General features: G+C 34.1%; 1 long non-coding RNA gene across 1 annotated transcript in view; it reads right to left on the reverse strand.

Annotated features, from left to right (window-relative positions):
• Window positions 1–20,388: 20,388 nt before the first annotated feature.
• Window positions 20,389–22,188, reverse strand: part of LOC123379236 — a 260,875-nt gene continuing 259,075 nt past the window's right edge. Inside the window, exon 4 of the long non-coding RNA XR_006583465.1 lies at window positions 20,389–20,543. This is a non-coding gene — a long non-coding RNA (uncharacterized LOC123379236). The remainder of the gene's footprint in view (window positions 20,544–22,188) is intronic.

The raw sequence follows: 22,188 nt of genomic DNA on the forward strand, positions 1-22,188 counted from the left end.
ATATTTTGAAACTTTTATGCATTAATTTGGTTTTTTTGATGCTAAAAGTAATATACATTTCTTATCGACAATTTTAGAAATATGCAGAATTACAAAGAAGAATGACTCATAATTCTACTGCCTAAAATAAACACTGTTAAGATTCTGATGTGTGCATATGCGCATGCATGTGTGAGGTTATTTTATACACACACCGACACATCAGTGTACTCTATTTTCTTTGATTTTATATCATGATTATTTCTTATTTTCTCAAATATAATAACTACTTTTAAAATTTATAGAGGCCTTAATCTGTGTCAGATGCTGAGGGAAGCACTTTTTACACATCATATCACTTTGTTCTTAACAAAAAAAAAAAAAAAAAACCTGAGGGTTGATGGGGGGTGGGAGGGTGGGTGATGGGTATTGAGGAGGGCACCTGTTGGGATGAGCACTGGGTGTTGTATGGAAACCAATTTGACAATAAATTTCATATTAAAAAAAAAGCTATAACATCATTTGCTTTTAATCTCTATTTGACAGATGAGGACAGTGTACCAAGGATGCCTGGTTCGGTGAGTAATGGGCAGAGGAGTCAATCCCAGGGATTACTGCAGAGAGTAGGCTCTTAATAATCAAATGCAACTATCTCACTAGCAACATGACATCGGTCACCATAATGATGCATCGTGTGGATGCTCCATAGGTTCCTTCATTGGTTTCAGATTTTGGGCCAATTATACTGTTTCTAATTATATACCAATATATCCCATGACTCATCCAGCAGGCAGAGAGCATAAGAAGGAAAAAATGTTTTCCTTCCATTTTTCAAGCTAGATGGGGCTGCTCCATAATAAAAAGCTCTTGTAAATCCCTGGTTTATCCCTAGTCCAGCATCATTGGCTTTAGGTTGATGAAAATCTCTTCAAAATTATTTCCCTAGCTTAGCTGTAAGTCTTCATTTTTGGTGCTGATGTCACTATTTCTGTCTTCAGAGGCATTTAAATAGGATTTAGAGAGAAACTGATTAAGGGGCTGCTTGCTACCAGATGAGTGGACACTGATATTATGCTACAATTTGGATAATCATTCCAAATTCTTTATCCTTTAATTGAAATGTGCTTGTGTTTATTTTGTCACTCTTAATATAATTTTCTATTAAATTACCATATTCTACCGGTTTCCATTACTTAAATTATTTCAATTAATGAGAAGAAAATTAATTTTTCATGGGGATTATAATGCTCAAACATTTTATTTAATTATAAAAAAAAAACTGAGAGGAGAAGGTAAATGAAACATTTACTTAGTATCTGCTATGGGCTGTCTACTGTTATTTAATTCACACTATTAGCCTCATTTTGCAGTATATACATCAAAGAATAAGTAATTTTTTAAGGTAAGTAATGATAAAGAATGTAGCCAGAGCTTGAATCCAGGTTTTACTGATTTTAAAATCCTGATTTTTTCATCACATCATGTAGCTGTCTCAAAAATGTAAGAAAAGAAAAAAGAGTGTCTTGCCTAATCACATAATAAATAAAAGCTTTAAAAGAAGAACTTTACAGAACGACTCTGGGTGTTCAATGAAGTGATTGCTAAAGGCTTTGTGTGTGTTGTTTTGTTTTTTAGTTTTATAAAGTAAATTCTGACTTATAGAAGGTTCTGGGTTTTATCATTTGATAATGTCACTGTAGGCAGTTGAGACAGCTTACAGAATTCACTAAAAGTGGGATTTTGTTTGTTTTATTAAAAAAAAAAAAATACTGAAAGTTCTCCTTACCAAATCAATGGCAATGTCAAGGATAAAACAACAACTGTGAGTTTAATGCATAAAATAAAGACTTGAAAGCCATACATTCAAAGACAGGATCATTATTTAAGTGCCAATGAGGTTACACATCAGGACTGAAATAAATAAGCCATCAGCAGTGACTTGAGTAGCAAAGTTTGTTTTCTCTGGGGAGAAAGCCTGCTTGCTGCTACAGTCCTCCAAACACAGTTTAAAAGAGAATTTGAAGGGAAAAAAAGTAACATGTTAAGCTTCCCATCATAAAAACATAAAGACTTTAGGGAAATAAAATAACTTTGGGCTTCACTTAGAAATCAGTCTATGTAGTATCTTAAGCCAGTATACGTGAAAACATGCTTTCGGTTTAGATTACTTTTGAGCATGCACAAGAATTGTATAGACATATAACTCATAGCATTGACTGTAAATTAGCACAAGGAAGTAGATTTACCCTCTGACATTCGATAACAATTGAACTTGCCACGTTTTAGAATAATCTGCAAGCCAAAACAAATCGAATCTCTTGGTGAATTTCTTTTCTAACACCGAGGTCTTGTTTGTGTATTTTTTACTAAATTATGATTTTTATCTAAATGCTCTGGTATGGTCTCAGTAAAAGTATATATATGCTCTCAGTGGAAACACTCAGCGTATATGTTGTGAAAAGTTAAATCTCCCTTTGGGGAATATCTAGATCATGGAGTAATTTTGAAATGTGAGGAACTATGGACTCCTGCTTTGCACTGTTAGCCTGAAGGAATGATAAGATAATGTACTAAAATATTAATTTATTAATTTCTTTTTTTTCAGTGCTCTAGAATAGGCTTAGAGAAGAAAAGGATGGTTTTTTTTCTTCCTTCATCAGATCAGAGAACTCTCACCCAAGATGTCAGAAGTATAGACTAAAACCTCCCCTTTGGGAACACTGCTAACACTGCTCCCCCTACCCCTTTCGGCCTCTGCTCAAAACCTTTTGCTTCTAGGAATTAGACCATTCTACTATCATGTGCGATTTCTTTGTAGCCACTGACACCAGTTCAGTAACTTTTGATGTTGGTGCTTTTGCTATTCATGCATCAGCAGGCAATGGCATCCATTTCACTGTTGTCCCTGGCCAGTAGTGACTGTCAGACATCAATTATAAGATGAATCCTAATTTCAGATACATTCAGATGGGAACACGTGTACATTTCTGGAATCGATGAAATCCAATACATTGCTGCTCCCTAGAAGTGTCTGGTTTTGGAGGGTAAGAACTTTTGCTTTCTATAAGTAGGGTAGTATATATGACACATAGGGGAATTCTAATAAATAGTTCTTAAAGCAATGAATTAATGAAAATTGTCCCAGTGCATACCAGCCTTAAGGCTAAAAAATGACAACAGAAATGTAGTCACTTAGAACACAAAATATTTTGCAACTTTCAATACAGGAAAATAAAACTAAAAGTCAGTCAAACTTTCTATTAATGTGATCCTCTTACTACTGGTTCATAGTGACAGAATAAAAAATCAGAATTCACATTGAAAAGAAATGCAGAATACTTTCATAATACTGGGAAATACCTTGTTCAAATGAACACATATATTTCAGAGTATAGACATATTTGCCACTTCAAGATAATAGTATATAGCTCTTATTCTTTAAATGCTCTATTCTTTGTTCTTTTGACATTATGAATGAAAAAGGCCTTTAAATTCTTAACACACGTGATTAGGGAGGATTGGTAATATATCCTACAGACTAATTTAAATACGGGAATGGGGCTACTAATTGAGAGATCTAAGTGGTTATACTTGATTTATAAATAGGCTGTCCTAGATAAAAAGGAGCCAGGAACCAATGTGCCAGATAAAAGAGACCAGATGCTAAGAAAAGTAGACCTATTTTCTAGAAAGGTCCTTCAATGGAGAGATACTGTGGAGGAAATGTAATTGTGCCTTATGAGCCATATTTTTAATCACTTCCTCGGAAACTGTTACAAGTCAAATGCACGACACACTCATTTTGGTATTGGCGAATATTTAAATCTCTCCATGAATAAATGAGAAAGCCCCTATATTTCCTTCATATATCTGTAACTCTTTTTTTAGAAGAAGAAAAAGTACTTCACTAGAGGTGTAGGATCACATACTAGCTGGAAGAAAACATTTGCAAAAATAAATCTCTGCGAATAGGCAGAAAATTGCTTTTAAAATCTAGTTCAAGTTACATGTTACAAATTGCATTAGAAAACTTATTCTTTTCCTTATGGTAGTCAGTCTCTTGATTATTAGGGACCATGAGCCCGAGCTTGGAAGTAGAAACTTAAATCAGTGACTTTATTTTTATTGCCAAACACAGATCTGAATTCATATAATAAGAGAGCAGTAGAGATGAGATATGACAGAATTCATTAATGTGCCAAGGACGTGGCCAACTTGTCTACAACTAGTTAAAAGGCAAATACACAGATTGATCATTTTTCTTTCCAGGACTGTACGTCACAATACACATGGCCTGTTTCCTAAAACCTTCTGTCTAATGTTTAATAGATTGATGGAGCTTCAAAATCAACACTCTCTACAATCCTGCTAGACAGAGGGGACATGAAGATACTGTAGGTTAGGAGAGAGACTATTTGCAGTCTGAGCTGGGAAGAATTGGACACTTTTTGCTTCCTATTTTGCCCCTTTATTATTTTTTTTAGAAATTTTATTTTTAAGTAATCTCTACACCCAACATGGGGCTTGAACTCACAACCCTGAGACCAAGAATCGCATGCTCCAACTAACAAGCCAGTCAGGGACCCTTTACCTGCCCCCTTTAAACTAAAACTTTCCTTTGTCTTCAAAGGGGTTGTAGCTTGAATCTGAGATAAAAAATAACTGGAAAACCATTCTGACTTGGTTTTTGCTCTAAAATATTTTACCTTCAGCTTGCAACCCACAAAGTAGTTACTAGATTTGTCAATATGACCTCCATGTCAAAGATGCAAAGGGCAGTTTTAAACTCTTCATTTCTTAAAAAGCAGCATGGAATAGTTGTTAGGAGTCAAAATTATCAAGCTCTGATACCTGCCACCTGTACACTATTAGGCAGAACACACGGCCTCTCTGAATCCCAACATCTTGGTGCTATAATGGTGCCACCTGCCCGGCCTGCTTACCAAGGGAAAAAGAGATTAATGTTTGGTAAACCTTTGAAATAAGAGTTATTCTAAGTCAGGATGTTATCCACAAAGCTCAAGATTAGTGTTCTGGGCACTTCATAATACATCCTCTTCCTAGACCTATATGTTCTTTTAAAGAAACAATGCATGATTCATTAAACTGAAAGTTTATAAACTATGCTTTAGTCCTTAATTGTCCAATCTTCTCTAGATGTTAGTCTTTAATTGCCCCATGTTCCATCCTTGGTCAAATCACTTAACCTTACCTCCTCTATATTTGTTTCTCCATTGTCTCCTGTTTTCAGAATTGTTAAGATTCTGACAAAAATAAATTAGCTAAATTAACTACTCTTTGAAGATCCACATTAATAACAATTAGATGCACTGATGAGAAGACTTTTTACTCTTTATTTGCACAAATGCACCAAAACTGTTACAGGCCTGGAAAACCCAGATTGCTCCCCTCAAACTAGAATTTCAGCCTAATACATTCTTTGTGTTAGACAAAGAATGGGGGTTGTCTAATGGAAGCTAGGTATCTTAACTTCTGGGGATGTCCTAAGCCACCAGAGAGAGTACCTTCATCACCTGTTGTCTGGTAACCAAACTGGGCTTGACCTGGGCAGCAGCCAGCCACAGGCTTTTGGCCCAGCGAAGACTAATTGGTTTGGCACACATCATTTCCCTGAACGGCTTACATTGTAAAGTTTACTGCATTTTATGTGTGCTTGGACTATGTACTCTTAAATGCACACTACTAGGCCATCTTAAACAGTTTACATTTTAAAATGTTCCATGATTTGCAAAGTAATTTTTAAATATATTACCTCAAGTTTTGTAGCAGCTCTCTAAGGCAGGAAGCTTACTATGACTAGCATTACAGAAATGGGAGAATCGGAGTCACAAAGAAGTTACATGACATGCTTAAGGTCACATAGATGATAAAAGAACAGGGTGAAAGCCGAATTTCCTGGCTCCTGGTTTAGTGCTTCATTTACTATATGCCTCCCATCATCATACTCTGTCTACCCATTCATTCAGTCACTCAGTCCCTGTAGTGTGCTTCAAGTTATCCAGTGGCAGCCAAGTAGAAAATGCTCTCAGAGGCCCAGCTTCTGGTTATGTCATGATAGCAATCTGTACCTCAGTTTCTTCATATGTAAACATGAAAGGTTTGAACTAGATGATTTCCAAATCAAATCCATAGGTAGCATGATACGATGAAAAGAGCCGAGCATGGGCCATGTATCAAAACAATTCAAAAATCGTTTGAATTTGAATCTTGGTCCTCCTTCCTACTTCCTGGCTATATGACTTGGAAAAAATTACATAACCTTTCTGGTTATTAGTTTCCTCATATATAAAGCCACAGATGCTAACATTAACTTTGAAACAATCTTATGAAAAGTAAGTATAGTAATATGTAAGAGAATTTGCCAAATGGCAAGCACTCAATAAATATCAATTATTCCATTTAGTGTTAACACTTGTCATATTCTCAAGGCATTCATATTATTAATAGCAGTTTTATCATTACTTATAAAGGCATTGCCAGCTTTACTAGCTTCAAAGAGAAACCATTAAATATACTAAACATTTATATGATCAAAAGTAGCTCTATGAAACAATGCTTTTATTAAGCAGTTAATCTGTAGGACCGTAGCATTGATTATTTTCCTGAGGATCAACTCAGAAAAAGACCTGAGTTTCAATGATAAGAAATTTGAGCCAATTTTAGTATGACTCTCATCTTTTGTTTCTAACAGGAATATGAAAATTAAGCAAATGAATTTCTGCATAAGGGAGGAAGTAAAATCTTATTGCATAGGCTTATCCTTTAAAACAGTCAATAAAAAGCAGATCCATAGGAAAAAAATAATTATGGTCTTCAAAAAATGGAACATGAGTAGTGGGTTTGAATAATTCTGCTTGCTCAAATGTTTCATTAAAAATGGGAAATAAAAATATGTAATTTATTTAAAAAATTATTTAGGCTTACCATTAAATACTAACATCTTTAGGAAAATTAAATCACAGTTGTTGTCAGAGAAAGTGTAAGAAACCACATAGCTACATCACCAAAAAAGAACAACTCACCAGTTACAATGAATGTGAAGGTTTTAATGTAGTTCTGGCAGGGCTGAGTCAGATTAGAGATGAAAATCACACAGACATATAAGGATCTTTCTCTTTTTGTCTCGCTTATTATGAAGTAAGAACCATTTGGGTAACTTTTTAAAATTTACAATTTTTATTTTTAACATGTATTAATTTGAAGCACCATTTCAGGTCCAGGTGCCGTGTGGAAAGTGATTGATGTTCCTGGGATGGAAAAAGGGTGACTACTGGGAGACATCCAAGTTATAAACATTTAAAAATCCTGGAAAAATACACATTTCCTCTAAGAATAGATCCGCACAAAGAATCTAATTTTATTTTTGTTTGTTTGTTGCTTCATACATCCAAAGTAATATTATAAGCAGTTTTCAAATAAACATAATTAATCTTTGGCCCTATCAAAATAACTACCCATTTAGCTTATCTATATTTTTGTTTACTAAAAATATCAACACCATATTTTAATGTATGTGGTTCAATACCATTTATACTTTAAATATGTCTCACTTTCAATATAAAATAAAATTTTTTAATTTTAATTTTTGTTTCATTTTATAAAAATAAAAACATATTATTTTAGAAAATATTAGAAAGTGAGCTTAGAGGGGAATGAAACTCAGTGTTTATAAAATTCACCTTTAATTTTAAAATTTAGTGTATACATATCTTGGTATACAGACTTGAAAATAGTATCTGAGCTCTGTAGTGCAACCTAATAAAATACAACATAACTGATAACACATGACTGAAGATATCAAGTTAATCATTGGGTTTCATATTCAGAAAAACATTTTTTAAAGCTTTAATTGTAACACCAATTTTTAGATGCTCAGATACAGTACAGGTTCACTGAGGAAAGTCATTATCAAGATACTGCATTTCTGCTCTCCACCCTGCATATATATTTTTTCACATAAGGTTTGTACTATAAAAAAGTGGTCAACCTTGCCAAGATCTATTACAAATCTCCAATTGTAAGATGCTGCAATTTTCAAAGGTAATATATGCCTACTTTCTGGTAAAAGATACGCTTCTGTGAAAGACTCCATTTTAGATCAAGCTTGAGATAGATTCTACTTTTGGACCTAAAGTTGCTAACCTTTATGACAATAGCAATAATAAAACCCCATAGAGCTTCAAAAAACAGGGGAAAAAAGCTAAAGCTAATAAAAAAGCACTAGAAATGCCCAACTCCTAAGAGTCATCATGTTTAGTTTGGTTTTTCTTCTTAATATAATTTCTCAAGAGATAAACCCAGGAACTCATCAGGCTTTATAGTCAGGGTCCCGATATCAGGAAAGAATAATAAAAGCCCAGCTATTTGAAACAAGAACTTAAAGAATCTAAATAAGTCTAATGAACTTCACTTATAAGCCTAAAGTCAGAAATAAGAATAAAGGTATGAGTAAACTGAATTTCATAATAAAAAAAATTAAGTTATGACTTAATTCCTTAAAACTTCTAGTAACTATCTTGATGGTCAATTACCTCTATGAAGATAAGCAATATTATGGTCATGTCAGTATTTAAAGGAGGAAAAAGTTACACAAGTCATAAACTTATAGATTTCATGATTCTTTCATTATTCATTTATTTTTGGTTCAGGTTTATACAACCTAAAGAAGATTAGCTTGATTGATTAGGGAATGATGCCAATGAGGCCAGAGGATCATTTTGATGTTTGGAGACAGCAATTAGCTGTATTCTGTGCTTTGGCATAGCACAGAATAAAGTTAATTCTCTTAAGGCATCTACAAAAGATATGCCTTTGGTCCCAAAGGGAAGAAGGTCAAAGCAACATATATGGATTATCACTATCTATAACTACTTACAGAAAAATAATTCCCATGCCTTCATGGTAGTGGGTCAATGGTATTATCTTTGGCTCCATTCAGTACATATTTAGGTAATCTATAGTTGAGCAACTACAAATGTGAATTTAAAATGTAGCATTATATTGTTTATTTTCTTTATCTAGCTCTATTATATCAATTTGCTATAATTTATTGTTTTTAAAACAAGCTAGTTTATACAACTTGTTTTAGTAAACTATATTTCAAAAATATATCTCTATATGCAAATTACTTTGTCTTACATAGTACCTTGTAGAGACATTTTCCATTCCAAGTACTGAATTCAGCACTCTTATGATTCAATGATAACCAAAGCCCATGGTATTAAATGATTCAAAAGAGCTTTAGAATTTTTAATGGAATTCTGTTAAATAAAATTATTTTTATTTTTCATTCATCCATCCATCCATCCATCCACCCATTCACTATTTACTGAATGCCTACTATGTGCCAGGCTTTGTCTTATACAGTGGTAAAAAGAGGAAGTTCTGACACTCATACCAGACCCATAAACACATCTACTTCCTATTCACCTTAAACAAACACAGCGCTATTATATTACAAATCACAAATAAAAGAAAACTTTCCTTGAGCCTAATCATGCCTTTCTCAAGTTATGTTATTTTAGGAAAAGGTTTGAACCTTACGTGTTATACCCAGAGCTAACAATAGCTGTTAAAAAGAAAAAGTCTCTAGTTGCACAGCTCTGGCTTCTGTTCATTTTGTGATTATTATTATAAGTCAAAAGTCTATAGCAATAAAAATGACATCAACAGGAACAACAATAACCATAATATGCACCAAATATTGTCTATGGCTATATTAACAGTGCATATTCATTGCATGAGGGTAGGTAAAAAGTCCCAGGGACTAGCTGACTCAATAAAAGGCCAATAAGGAACAAATCATGGTAGCCTTTCAACTTCTATCAGGTCACAAGGCACTCAGAGTGGAAATTAAAATCTGGTTTACAACTTGAAAAAATGAACTTCAAGTCATGGTAAGATCAGTCAACATCATGTTGAAAAAAGGCTTAAAAAACTGCTTAGGCATCAAGAGTTCATGACACTTTATCACTGCAAACAAAGAGAAAAAATTCAACTTTCATTAAAGTAGGCAGTGTATTAAGCAGTAAAGAAGACAAAAGACAAGTCTGAATGCCTGATCAGGAAGTATTTTATTATCTTTTAGGAAATAACATTTAAAAATACATGTAACAAGTGAAAAACTGTGGAAATTTGACTACAACATCTGAAAACCCTTGAATCAATCATCCTTAAACCACTTTACATAAAATGAATATTTAAGCTGGTACCCTCAGTGGACTTCAATTTACATACTTACAAATGATAAACATATATAGTACTATACAAATGTTATATATATTAAATCTATACACAAAATAGAAAAATTTAAAGGACTAGATAAAACTGTATATAAGTAGCATATCTATTTTTTTTTTTTTTTGTATTGCTCACAACCTGGGTTCTAGCCATTCTAGTTTGGTGATGACTTTGTAGAAAGAAAAACTGGCTGAAGACAAAGTCAGAAGAATTAGCGATTTAGCATATATTACACATGAAAACATACTTTAAGAGGGTGTGTTTTAAGCTAATAAATACAGAATAGCATTATAAATCTATGAATGGGAAGATTCTGGTATATTACTAGAACTGTATTAGTTGAATTCCTAAGAATCACTGGCCATCGAATAGGCCTAGCCTCAAACAAGTTCAAGAATATGATATGTCTGCTCTCAAGCAACAATAATGCTAATAATGCAGAAAATTTGAAGTTAGAATTTTCAACACTCTAAACACCTCATGTGTCACTTGATTATTGATCAAGATAGTAAAACATCATTAATGTTAATTCTTAAAACTCTAAATTCTGAACTAGGGATCATTCAGCATTGAGGCTAACATTTGCCTCCCTTACTCTTTTTTCTTGGTTAGTATAAATTGAGATTATATAGATTATGTAGATGATGTGAAGGATTAAATGAACAGATTACCTCTCAGCACTCCAGAAGCCCTCATTTACATAATGAAACATTTACTAATTAAACAGACTTGTCCATTGATGAAAGCAACAATCAAGTAATTCTTTCCAGTCTAATTCCAACTATTGCATACATGTGAAATAAAATTTCATTTGTTTAAAATATTCTTTATTTTTGCCCAGCAATTTTGCCCAGCCTTTTCCATTTTTTCAAAATTAGTGAGGTTTCTTTTAAAGTGTCATGAATGCATGCATTGTGATATTACTCTGCATATTTCAGCCACTAATAATTTATTTATTTATAAACTATTTGGCTATAGGAGAAATAGTAAAGGCTCTAAAAGACACATTTTACCTATTGACTGACTTATTAGCAATCAAGCATTACCTAGAGCCATTGTTTAAATAAATGCCTTTGTTTTATCAGGATTCTACAAGTGCGTGAAATAGAAATGATATTGTTGTATTTCTCATATTTCCCCTTGAGGTTTTTATGAAACCTTAAGGAGAAAGTATATAGGAAAGAGATTGTACATTTTACAATTATAAGTACTTGATCTAAAAAAAAAATTCGTATGGCCTAAGATTAATGCAAAAATATTATGGACTGAGATTTAAACCAAATTGGTTGTGTATGCATTTACTTATCACCCAGTAGGCATGGCAGAACTCCATCTTATTATGTTTAAAAGTATAAATCTCAAATTTGTACGTCATATGGATGGAATGTATCCAGCAATAAATATGCAGTTTAGAGGAACCTTTGCAATGCTGTAGAATAATTTGGACAGCTGGTGTTATTGGTTGATCTACAAGGTTTTTGGTGTTCTTATCAATCTGCTCTTTTACACTTAATTTAAATTTAGTATAAATATTCACTGTCAAAAAAATTAAATTGGGGGAGAATGATCTCACATTTTAACTCAGGATATAAAACCAAAATATTAGCAGATGAAGTACATGGGTAGGTGAGTTTTTGTGGTTTAAATGATGTGGAGACAAAGAAAGTGGTAATTTGTTTTTGTTTATGCAGATTTTAGATGCACTTCTAAAATGAAAAAGAAAAATCTTTCTACTTGCCAGTTCTGTAGTATACATGCTCTTTTTATTAGAAAAACTTGTTAAATTACTAATAACACATAACATTTGTTGGGGACTCTCTCAAAGCATTTCCACACATATTACCTCGGAACAGTTTTAGGACATCAGAAGTAATTATAGGTATATATAGCAATAGGCAGTTATGGTAGCTAATCTGGAGTGTTATAAACCAATCCTGGATTTATACAGGTAGAGGAAGAAAGACTTTATTCTTTTACCTTTCATGTTGGAGAACATGGACTCTTTGAAGCATATTAGTATCTGTATTTAAGAATTCCTTATGCAGTGAGTGCTAAGTGGTCCGTTCTTTTTGTACTTTGGATACATACTACTATTATTTGGGCTAGAGGTATGCTGGTGTGATTTCTGTATCCCTGATGGTCTTCATAAAACCTGAATCATACCATTTGCTCTTTTCGCCCATCACAATAATGTCCACCTCTGTGGCTAAGGTCATATTAGACTTAGCCGTACACGAAACTCTAACTTAATTGTATTTATTTCTATTTAATTGTATTTAATTCCTTCTTCAAATAAGGCAGTATTTCTCAAGTGCTTTTAAAGTGGCTGCAAAATCTATGCAGGAAAACAACAAAAGAACAAGGCCTGAGCATCTTTTGGGTGCATTCTGTCAAGCTCAAAGAAAGAATCATATTTGGCCACTTGGAACATAGAGAAACCTAATACATGATTGTATCTAATGTGTAAAAGGGAAATCCAGGAGAAAATGTCTAGATATTATCTATCAAGTAACAAATGAAAAGTAAGCTATGTACACAAATGCGGGCAGGTGGAAATATGGGAGACCATCTTGGGAACTCAGGAAAGCAAGGTAGCACACAAAGCCAGAAAGTATGCAAAGCTTTAATTTGTTAAAAGGTAAGAGAAGTTTCAGATGATCAAATTACCAATTATTAAAACCAAGCAAGGTAAAAATTCTTTAAGCAGACAGAGAAGAGACTAGAATAGAATGCCAGTTCTACTCATACTCATACTCTAACACAAAAATATCTGTAGTTTTTTTCCTACACTTTACTAAATATATCACTGACACATCACTCAGTTCTAAATTGAGTTGATATGTCATAATAGTATAAATACTGAATATTTATCTAATTGAAATTATAGTATAACTCTACTGGGAGAATGGGTGGGGAGATGTCAGGGGTACATGTGTAGTAGGCAGAGGACAGAAGGGATGCTAAATCCTTAACTGTATACTTTTCCCATAGTGAGAGATCAATAGATAATGTCTACAACAGAAAAATCAAGAATTTGAATGATAGGGAGGAAAGAATCAGCACAATAATTTAGTATAACTCTTGGATTGTTCACACATATAGAATATTTATGTTTTTAATCTACTGTTTTTAAGGATTCGGAATTTTAAGAGTAGTTATAAGCAAAAATGAGTTATCCTTCTTTTTAATTCTGACAAAAATAAAGTGATATTGATCCATACACTAAATATTGAAAATTTGAAAAAGAATTGAGAATAGCCAACATCTACAAGGTAGCACCTTGGCCAAGCTAACCATAAAGTCCACATGATCATTACAGAAGGATAGAGGATTCTGGGAAAGAAAAATGATTTAACAAGTTATTGAAGAACTTGGCTTTTTTTGGAAAATATCTGCCACATTATGAACAAATAAAACAAAGGACTTTTTAGTATAGCCCCCCCCCCCCCCCGCAAATGAGTGTCACTTTTCGGAACCTATTTCTAATTCATATATCTTATTTTACATGATATTTTTATTCCATTCAGTTTTTTCCTATTTTGCTTTGTATAATGTATCTCTTGCTTGACCAGATGGCAGTGAATCAGCCAATAATCACGGAAGGCACATCGTAATATATTAACATCCTAATGAATTATTGCAGATCTGTTTCCAAAAGTCACAACCAATAAAAATACAGAGTTGACCTGGAAACAAGATTGCAAGATCTGAAAACATCCTGGTACGGCATTCTTATTTTTCCATCTGTAATAGATGCTTCCCTTGCTTACCCAGTTTCCATTACCAAAGTCTCCCTAAGTAGAACTTAAAATTTGTTCAGTAATCCCCTCTTCCACACATAGCCCAAGTGCCTCACGGGAAGCTGCTTGACCCTCCACTCCAGAGGTGGGACCAGTTGTTTCAAAGGCAATCATTTTGCCAGTAATTAGTTTCTAAATGGGCACATGACTCATTTTTGATCAATAAAACACAAGGAGAGATTTGCTGCAAACATCAGAGAAAGTTCTTCATTGCTCTTCTGGCAGAGTAATGGGATCTCTGTTTCTTCTCTCGTGTCAAAGGTAACAACACATCAAGTGGCTCTGACTGCTCTTGGCAGCCATCTAATCTCCAGGAAGTTAACGAGCCTTAGGACGAAGCCAAAGCAGAATAAACACATGGAAATGTGCCTTGATGGTAATGTTGGGCCACTGAATGAATCAACCTATAGCCTGCCCACATTCTGCACTTCCTGTTAACATGTGCTAATACTTTCTTACAAGCCACTCTTAATTGGATTTTCTATTTTATATATATAACAGAATTCATACCGATAATTCTTAGAATCATTAAAAGTTGTAAACTCAAAAGTAACTTGAGTTTAATCTTTTTTCTCTTGTTTTATATGATTCCAGAATTTCAGGCTCAAATAAACCATGAAAAATATCATTCCTTGTGTGTGTGTATGCACAGACACATACACATACAGTGTTACAAATGTGCACGTGTGTGTTGTGTATGTGTGGCCGTGCAATGTACGACAGAAAAGCATCCAGAATTCAGTGGGAGTGTTGTGGTACTTACATGGCAAACCAAGAAAGGCACAGAAAATAACAGAACATTGTCAGGCAGGCAACAGGGATAGTGAGGAAAGAAGAGTTGGTGTGAATCACAAAAGAACCTGTAAACAGAACCTCAGACACGCTATACGGCACACTATTACTATTTGGACACATAGGTATGTTTGCTCAGTGTGACGTTTCAAGCAATTTATAAACAAAAATTGTGAAAATTCACAATCTATTTACTTTTCCATTGTCAGGTTTTAAATTTATTTTCTTAGAAACTCCAACAGTTTAAAGAATCAGATAATTCTCTAAGATTTGTTGTAAAAGTTTGATATGAAAAATGAGAGTTGTCCAACCTTCCTTCCCATAGGTTATTCTTTTCTCTGAATAATTCAAATTCTGTAGCTTTCTATATTAGACATTAGCTATTGAATCCCCAGATGTGAGAGTTAAAGGTTTAGTTTCCTTTACTCCTTTGCTCCCACCACACATGTACTCCTTATCACGCCTCCACCCCATCCTCCCAATAAAGTTATATTATGATTTTAATCAGACTAACATTCAGCATTCACAACATTGAAGTGACTGTATAAGCTCAACTCAGATTTGAATCAAATACTACTGGTGTTCTGGTAAACTGATTCTCTGAAAAGAAAAAAAGTCCTGATTTGTTCAATTTGCTGATTTCAATGGTACAAATACTCCTGCCTTGGCTAATTTCAAATTACTGACCTAAGGTCTTAGAATTTGAAACAGATGAGTATATTCAGTTCTTAAGAGCTCTTTTCCTTTGGGTTAATGACTGTCATGTTTGTATTTGTTTGCTACATTTTCTATGTATTTATAAATTATGAAACAGCAAACTCCTCATGTAACTCTCTTCTCAAAATGTATATATATATATATCAGATATTAATTTTACGTTTTTGAAAAAGTCTCCTGGCATCTTCTGGTTGCCTTGAATGTCTGGTACACCATCACTATGGGATCTCCCTTCACTAACATCCTGAGAATTCTCTTTCTTATCTTGGATCCCTTGTTTCCTGGATCCCACGTGAGATGGACTGAATGTTTCTATCTCCCTTAAAATCCATATGTTGAAATTCCAACCTTCAGTATTATGGTATGAGGAGGTAGGCCTTTGGGAGGAGCCCTTATATGTGACATTAGTGACCTTATAAAGGAGACCACAGACAGCTCCCTCACCCCCTTCCACTATGTGAGGGGTTACAGTGAAAAGATGGCCATCTGCAAACAAGAAAGTGGGCCCTCAACTAGAACCGAATCTGTTAGCACTTTGAACTTGGACTTCCCAGCCCCTAGAACTGTGAGAAAGAAGTCTACTATTTAAGTCACCTAGTCTGTGGCCTGAGTTAACAAATCATGTCTTCTTGGTTTACCACCTTCTTTTGGTGGAGCACTTCCTCCAGTAGCTTCTTAAGAAGATTTTTGAGACTTTGCATATCTAAAAATGTCTTTACTCTACCTTCACACTTGATTGATAACAGGAGTGACTATATGACTCCAATTTGGAAGTAATATTTTTTTCCAGAATGTTTAAGGTTCTAATTCATTTTGTTTTAGCTTTCAGTGTGGGCATTGAGAAGCCCAATGGCATTCTAATTCCTGATCCTCTGCACAAGATGTGTTTTTCCTGTGTTGAAAACTCTAAAGACTTTGTTCAAAGTACAAAGTTCTTATGATGAGAATGCACTCAGGTATCTCTCTAGTAGCTTTAGTTTCACTTGTACAGCAATATGGTCTTATGAGTAGGAGGCAAATGCATGGAATACTCAATACCCTGGAGGCAATATGACAGACTATCATCTGAATGTGCCCACAAGGATATAACATAAATAAATATGTATGCTAATCTGGAAAAAAAAAACATCTCCATAAGGAGTTGATGAGCAGCTTTTGTTAATTCTATATTGTGCGCATGGTGGGGGTGGGGGTGGGGGAAAGGACTAAAGGAAGGAAAGAAAAACCGCTTGGGCTGAAAAAGGGAAAAGATGACTGCTCTGCTTGACTGGAAGAATAGGCAATTTAAAATGGATTTGTGTTACAGAAAAAAGGTAAAGAGAAAATCAAACAAATGATCCATAACTCTAGCTCACAGAGAAGTTCTCTTGATGCTTTAAATACTGCTAATAATAAAAATAATACATGACCAAGGACAGAAAATCCAAGTGGTCATAAAGGAATACTATGAAAGCAAAATTCTTCCTCCCCAATCTGCTATCTCAAACATTTCATAGGTTTTTAGTTACTTTCCTGGAATAAAGTTAATAGCATATGAAAAATATAAAAAGAAAAGTTACCGAAGTTATCATGCCAGAACAGTGTTCAGCTTTTGCTTTAATAAATAACAATGCATTCCATATCACTTTATATAGACCTACTCCATTCTCTTTAATGACCACATAGTATCCCACTGTATTGACAAAGGTTCAGGAAACTATGGCCTGCAAGCCAACTCTGACCCATGCCTGGTTTTGTATAGTCCATGAGCTAAAAATGTATTCTTATGTTTTTTAATAATTAAAGAAAGTGAAAAGAAGAATACTATTTCTATGACATGGAAAAATTACGTGAAATTCAAATTCCAGTGTCTGTAAACAAGTTTCATTGGAACACTGCCAGACTCATTCATTTCACGTACTGTCTATGGCTGCTTTTGCACTATAGCAGAGTTAAACAGTTGTGACACAGAATGTATAGCCTACTAAGCCCAAAATATTTATTATCTGGCCCTTTACAGGAAAGTTTGCTGGCCCCTGGTATAGACCATTTAATTTATTTAATTCAACATCATGAATTCAGAGAATTTCTAATTCTATGAGGGAAAGGGTTAAAAGTGGCAGCATGAGAGAGAGGTAAAAAAAGATGCAAATATGGCAAATAATCAACTAGATGTTCAGTGTGGATGTGGGTAGGAAAGTGACGGGAGACAGAGCAAGAAAGAACTAGATTGTGGGCAGACCATGCCATCATTAGAACGCCAGGTAGAGGAAATCTGCCATTCACCTGGCAGGAAGTCAGGAACTACTGAGGATTTTGAGCAGGGGTGGGGAGTAGCATAAACAGAATCTATTTTAGGAGATTAATCTGGCTGTGCAATATGGAATTAATGTAGAGAGTACTGCTAACAGGTAAGGAAACCATTTTTAGGATTATTTTAGAAACCCGTAAAAGAGACCATGAATTCACGTGAAGATATAAATTCTAAAATGTAAATGTACCCTTGAAATACTTACTACAGTTCTGAAAATCAAAGAAAGGTGTCTGTGTGTTTCTGTAAGTAAAGTTGTTTAAAAATCACTTAGAATTATTTCTTTTTATAAAAAACCAGTAAAGTACGTCTCACCACTCAAGTTTTGGCCCACTCTGTTTCAGTACGCCCAGCTATAATTTTTAAATGTGTTTTCTGTGTAACAAACAACCCAAGAAACTAATTGAGTCATACACTAGTTGCTGAATTAAGCTGGAGTATGGTAACTGATTATTTGATCATTTCTTAATGTATCACTTACAATCTTAAGGCTCAAAATATGGCCACATAAGACATACAGTATTATCTGTTATTTCAAAGGCAAATGTGAAGTATTCATCATAATCTGGTTAAAACTCCTAAATAGCAAGAATGCTGGTCTTCTAGACGGAGTAATTCTAATTAACCTTATAAAAATAAGATTTGTACAGTATGTGGAAAATTAAGGATATAAACAACCATTAAAAGAAAAGTCTAATTACATTATAATAATTATGTTCAATGAGCACAATAGGCAATAGTCACTAGCAGTACCATATTTTAAATGCCATCATAAATAATATAAAATTGTAATGTTATATTGTGTTATTACTCAAAATAATATTTTAAATTACTCTCTTAACATCCAAATAAGTTGTTCTATTAACAAAAGGATTTGAATGTGTACTCTGTAGTTACTTTTTAAAAGAGAATAGACTGGACATCAAGCTAAATTATATTAGGAAATGAACGAATAAAGTAAAAAGTTAATATTTATAGTAAGATTTTATATGTATCAGTATGTTTGGGTTTGGAGCAGTACAAGAAGAGAAAATAAAAAGAAAATTTGCTTCAACTCTGCTTAGAAGGTTTTTATTTTCCTTCTTTATGGTTAATAATTGACTATTCTAGCGAAAAAAGTAAGCATAGTGGTTTAGAACTTGAAATCCTGAGACAAGAAGAATCAAATTCCAAATCGAGTGATTTGGACAAGTTCTTTAACCATGTGAAGCCTCAGATCCCTCATCTACTATAATGATAATACCTACCCTGAATTCAAAGGGTTGTTGGTAGGTTTATATGTGCTATATGTACTTGCCTTCTAAGAACACAAAGTGTTACATAAGTGACAACTACTGTTTCTAGTGAATTATTACTTCCCATGTTAAGTTTTATCCTTGGCTGACTGCATCTTAGGGTATAAGTATGATGGAAGATGGAGAGAGAATTGAAAATCGAGTAACAAAATAATTATTACTTCCCATCCCCTCCCCACTGACCTACTCAAGTACTGGCTTAGAAGAAATGTTAACATTAAGTCCATTATTAATGTGGTTCATGGCCTTTATGGAAGTTGTTATTAGGCTATAAAACTAAAAGATCCTCAGTGGGTCCCTAGCTAAGGGGTGTGCCTTTGAACTCACCTGAACCACTGGACTTTGAATCTCCCATCTTTGTCCTGACTAAAAATCCTTGCAAGTATGACATCGTTATATTTCTTACATATTTCTCTGAGACATCCTTCCCAAAGTGCTGCCATATTTAGTGGTCTATTTACAAGCTTAAGGAATTATGATGTTTCGTAAAACACAATGTCTCCATAAATATGTAATAGAGGGACAAACAATTGTGCATACCTGAAAGGAAATTCAGATAACACTAGCCCTACCTTGCTTTTTCTGGATAATTGCTTTACATATGATGTTTCCCTAAAAAACCTCATTGATTAGCATGTACTATTCCTTATCTGAAATATAGTATTTTTATTTTATATTATCATATTGTAGTAGTTGTCCTCATAAATATTTTTCAAATTTAAGATGATTTGGGTGGTTGGTACAAAAATTTCTCGGTCATGTAAAAAATGTGCAGAGAAATGAGTACATGACCAGTTAAAATAAACACCTCAGTTAAAATATTTGTTTAGCAGTCATATAATGACCCTGAGTGATGATTTGCTTTGCCTTAAATAATATATGCTTCACTGATTCATATGAAAGAGTGACTCATTTAACTAGTGAGCAAACCTAGCCAGTTACCTCTGCTCCATATCGTAATGTGGCCTTGTTTCTCTGTTCTGGCATCAAGTATGGCAGAAACTATCATGAACTGATAAAAATAAGTTGTTGTGGTGGTGGTTTTTTTTTTTAAGCTAATTGATTGCCCAAGCCAGGTGTTAGTGCTATGATAGAAGTACGGAGAAAGCAAACTTGGAGGGGGGTGAAGGAGGGGGTTGCTTGTTTTTTTAAGGAAATGAACACTCAACTCATAAACTAATCAAAGATTAGAATCCCGAACCCCATGGCAACTTTCCAAGTTGTTACGTTCAAAATACATATACAAAAAGAAAGATTGAGTCAGGAATCTGCTTTAATGGGTACAAATGCCTTATCAAATAAGGAATAACAATTTAGGCAAGGAGCAACTTCAGTTGATTGTGGCTTGAGTATATAGCACAGCATGACGGGTTCTATATGGATATGTGAGTCAGAAAAAAAGTCAAGCACCTGTAAATTGAAGCAATAAGAGAAGTCAATGGTCTACAGAATTAGTCTTTACCACAAGTTGGTTGATAAATTTTGAGGAGTTCATTTATTTGTTTTTTCATAAATGTGAAGTTAATAGAAGTAGCACCAGTTCACCACTTTGCTGCAGAGGGATTTTCTTGAGAACTGAAAAGTCATAGAAAAGAAAGATTAGAGAAAGGAAAATGTCTTGAAAGCAGATAAAACTGACCTATAATGCAGGAAAACGCCTTCAAGGGGATTCATATCCAAGAATGAGAAGTAGGGGTGAGAAAACAGCCGTGGGCAGACCGATGTGGATTTGATGGCAACCCAGCTAGCTTTAAGATTAAGTTATATTTATTCTACCATAAAATCTCCAGGACATTGAGGTGCAAGGAAGCGTTGTGTTGTGCAATATATATTCAATCAAATAAAAATCTAGGAGCAGAGAAAGACCAGCTGCACTGTTTCTAATAATGTTGGTGCTCTAGTGGTATTCATAAATTTGCAATGTTTCAAAGTCTCAGCCAATAGCCTTTACAAATGTAAAGGGTCTACTATATTTACCTTTTAATATATTTGTCATATAGTAAAAAAAAATCTAGGGTTTCTTTCAGATGGTACATAGCTTACATTTAATTGATTTCATTCTTGAGCTATAATATACTTAGGTAAGGCTATTTGTTACTCCCATTTGAACCAGATATATTAAGCATAGTTCTCTGAAGTAGGTACTCATTAACTTTAGGTTGAATTGAAATCTCATTTATAAATGTACAATGCTCCCAGATTCTATGATCTAAGTCAGTGGCAATGGATAAACATCTTCAGGAACATGTTTTAAAAGTTACCTAATCTTTATTTCCTAAGAGGTACACAGAGTTATTTAAGGTGGCCACACTTTCTCCCTGATCTCTACCCAAATTGTTGTTAATTATTAGAACCTAAGGGCATAAGACAGAGAGTCCAATGTCAGGTTGAAATGAAGTCTTAGGATATGAGATCTATGGATTTAATTGTGTAATGAACATTTACTCAAAGTGTGTTGCTAGTGTTTTATATTAATAAAAAAGAATCATATGGAGTGGGATATATATCTTGAGAAACCTGATTAAATGTTTTTCATACATATTTTCAAAAAGTTGCAACTGCTTAGAGTTTTTTAGTTAACAATAATCTGATTTATTTCATTGCCTCAGTGTGATTTTCCATAAAGTGTCTATGTAGTAGTAAATACATTGACTTAATTTTTTAAGTTCTTATTTATTTATTTTTGAGAGAAAGAGACAGAAAGAGAGAGAGAGAGCATTCATAAGTTGGGGAGGGGGTGGCAAAGAGAGAGAGGGAGACATAGAACCTGAAGCAGGCTCCAGGCTCTTAGCTGTCAGTGCAGAGCCTGATGTGGGGCTCAAACCCACAAACCGTGAGATCATGACCTGAGACAAAGTCAGACGCTTAATCAAATGAGCCGCCCAGGCACCCCTACATCAACTTAACTTTTAAAAAAAATTCTTCCCCAAATGGCATAAGTGACCTAGCAATAAATACATTTTTGATGGAAAGTTTGTTTCCATGGTGACATGTTAAGATGTCATTCTTTGTGATGATGTAGAATACACAAGAGAATAATTGAAAGCTACTGGAA

The sequence above is a fragment of the Felis catus genome, chromosome C1 (assembly GCF_018350175.1).
Source record: "Felis catus isolate Fca126 chromosome C1, F.catus_Fca126_mat1.0, whole genome shotgun sequence".
Classification (NCBI taxonomy): Eukaryota; Metazoa; Chordata; class Mammalia; order Carnivora; family Felidae; genus Felis; species Felis catus.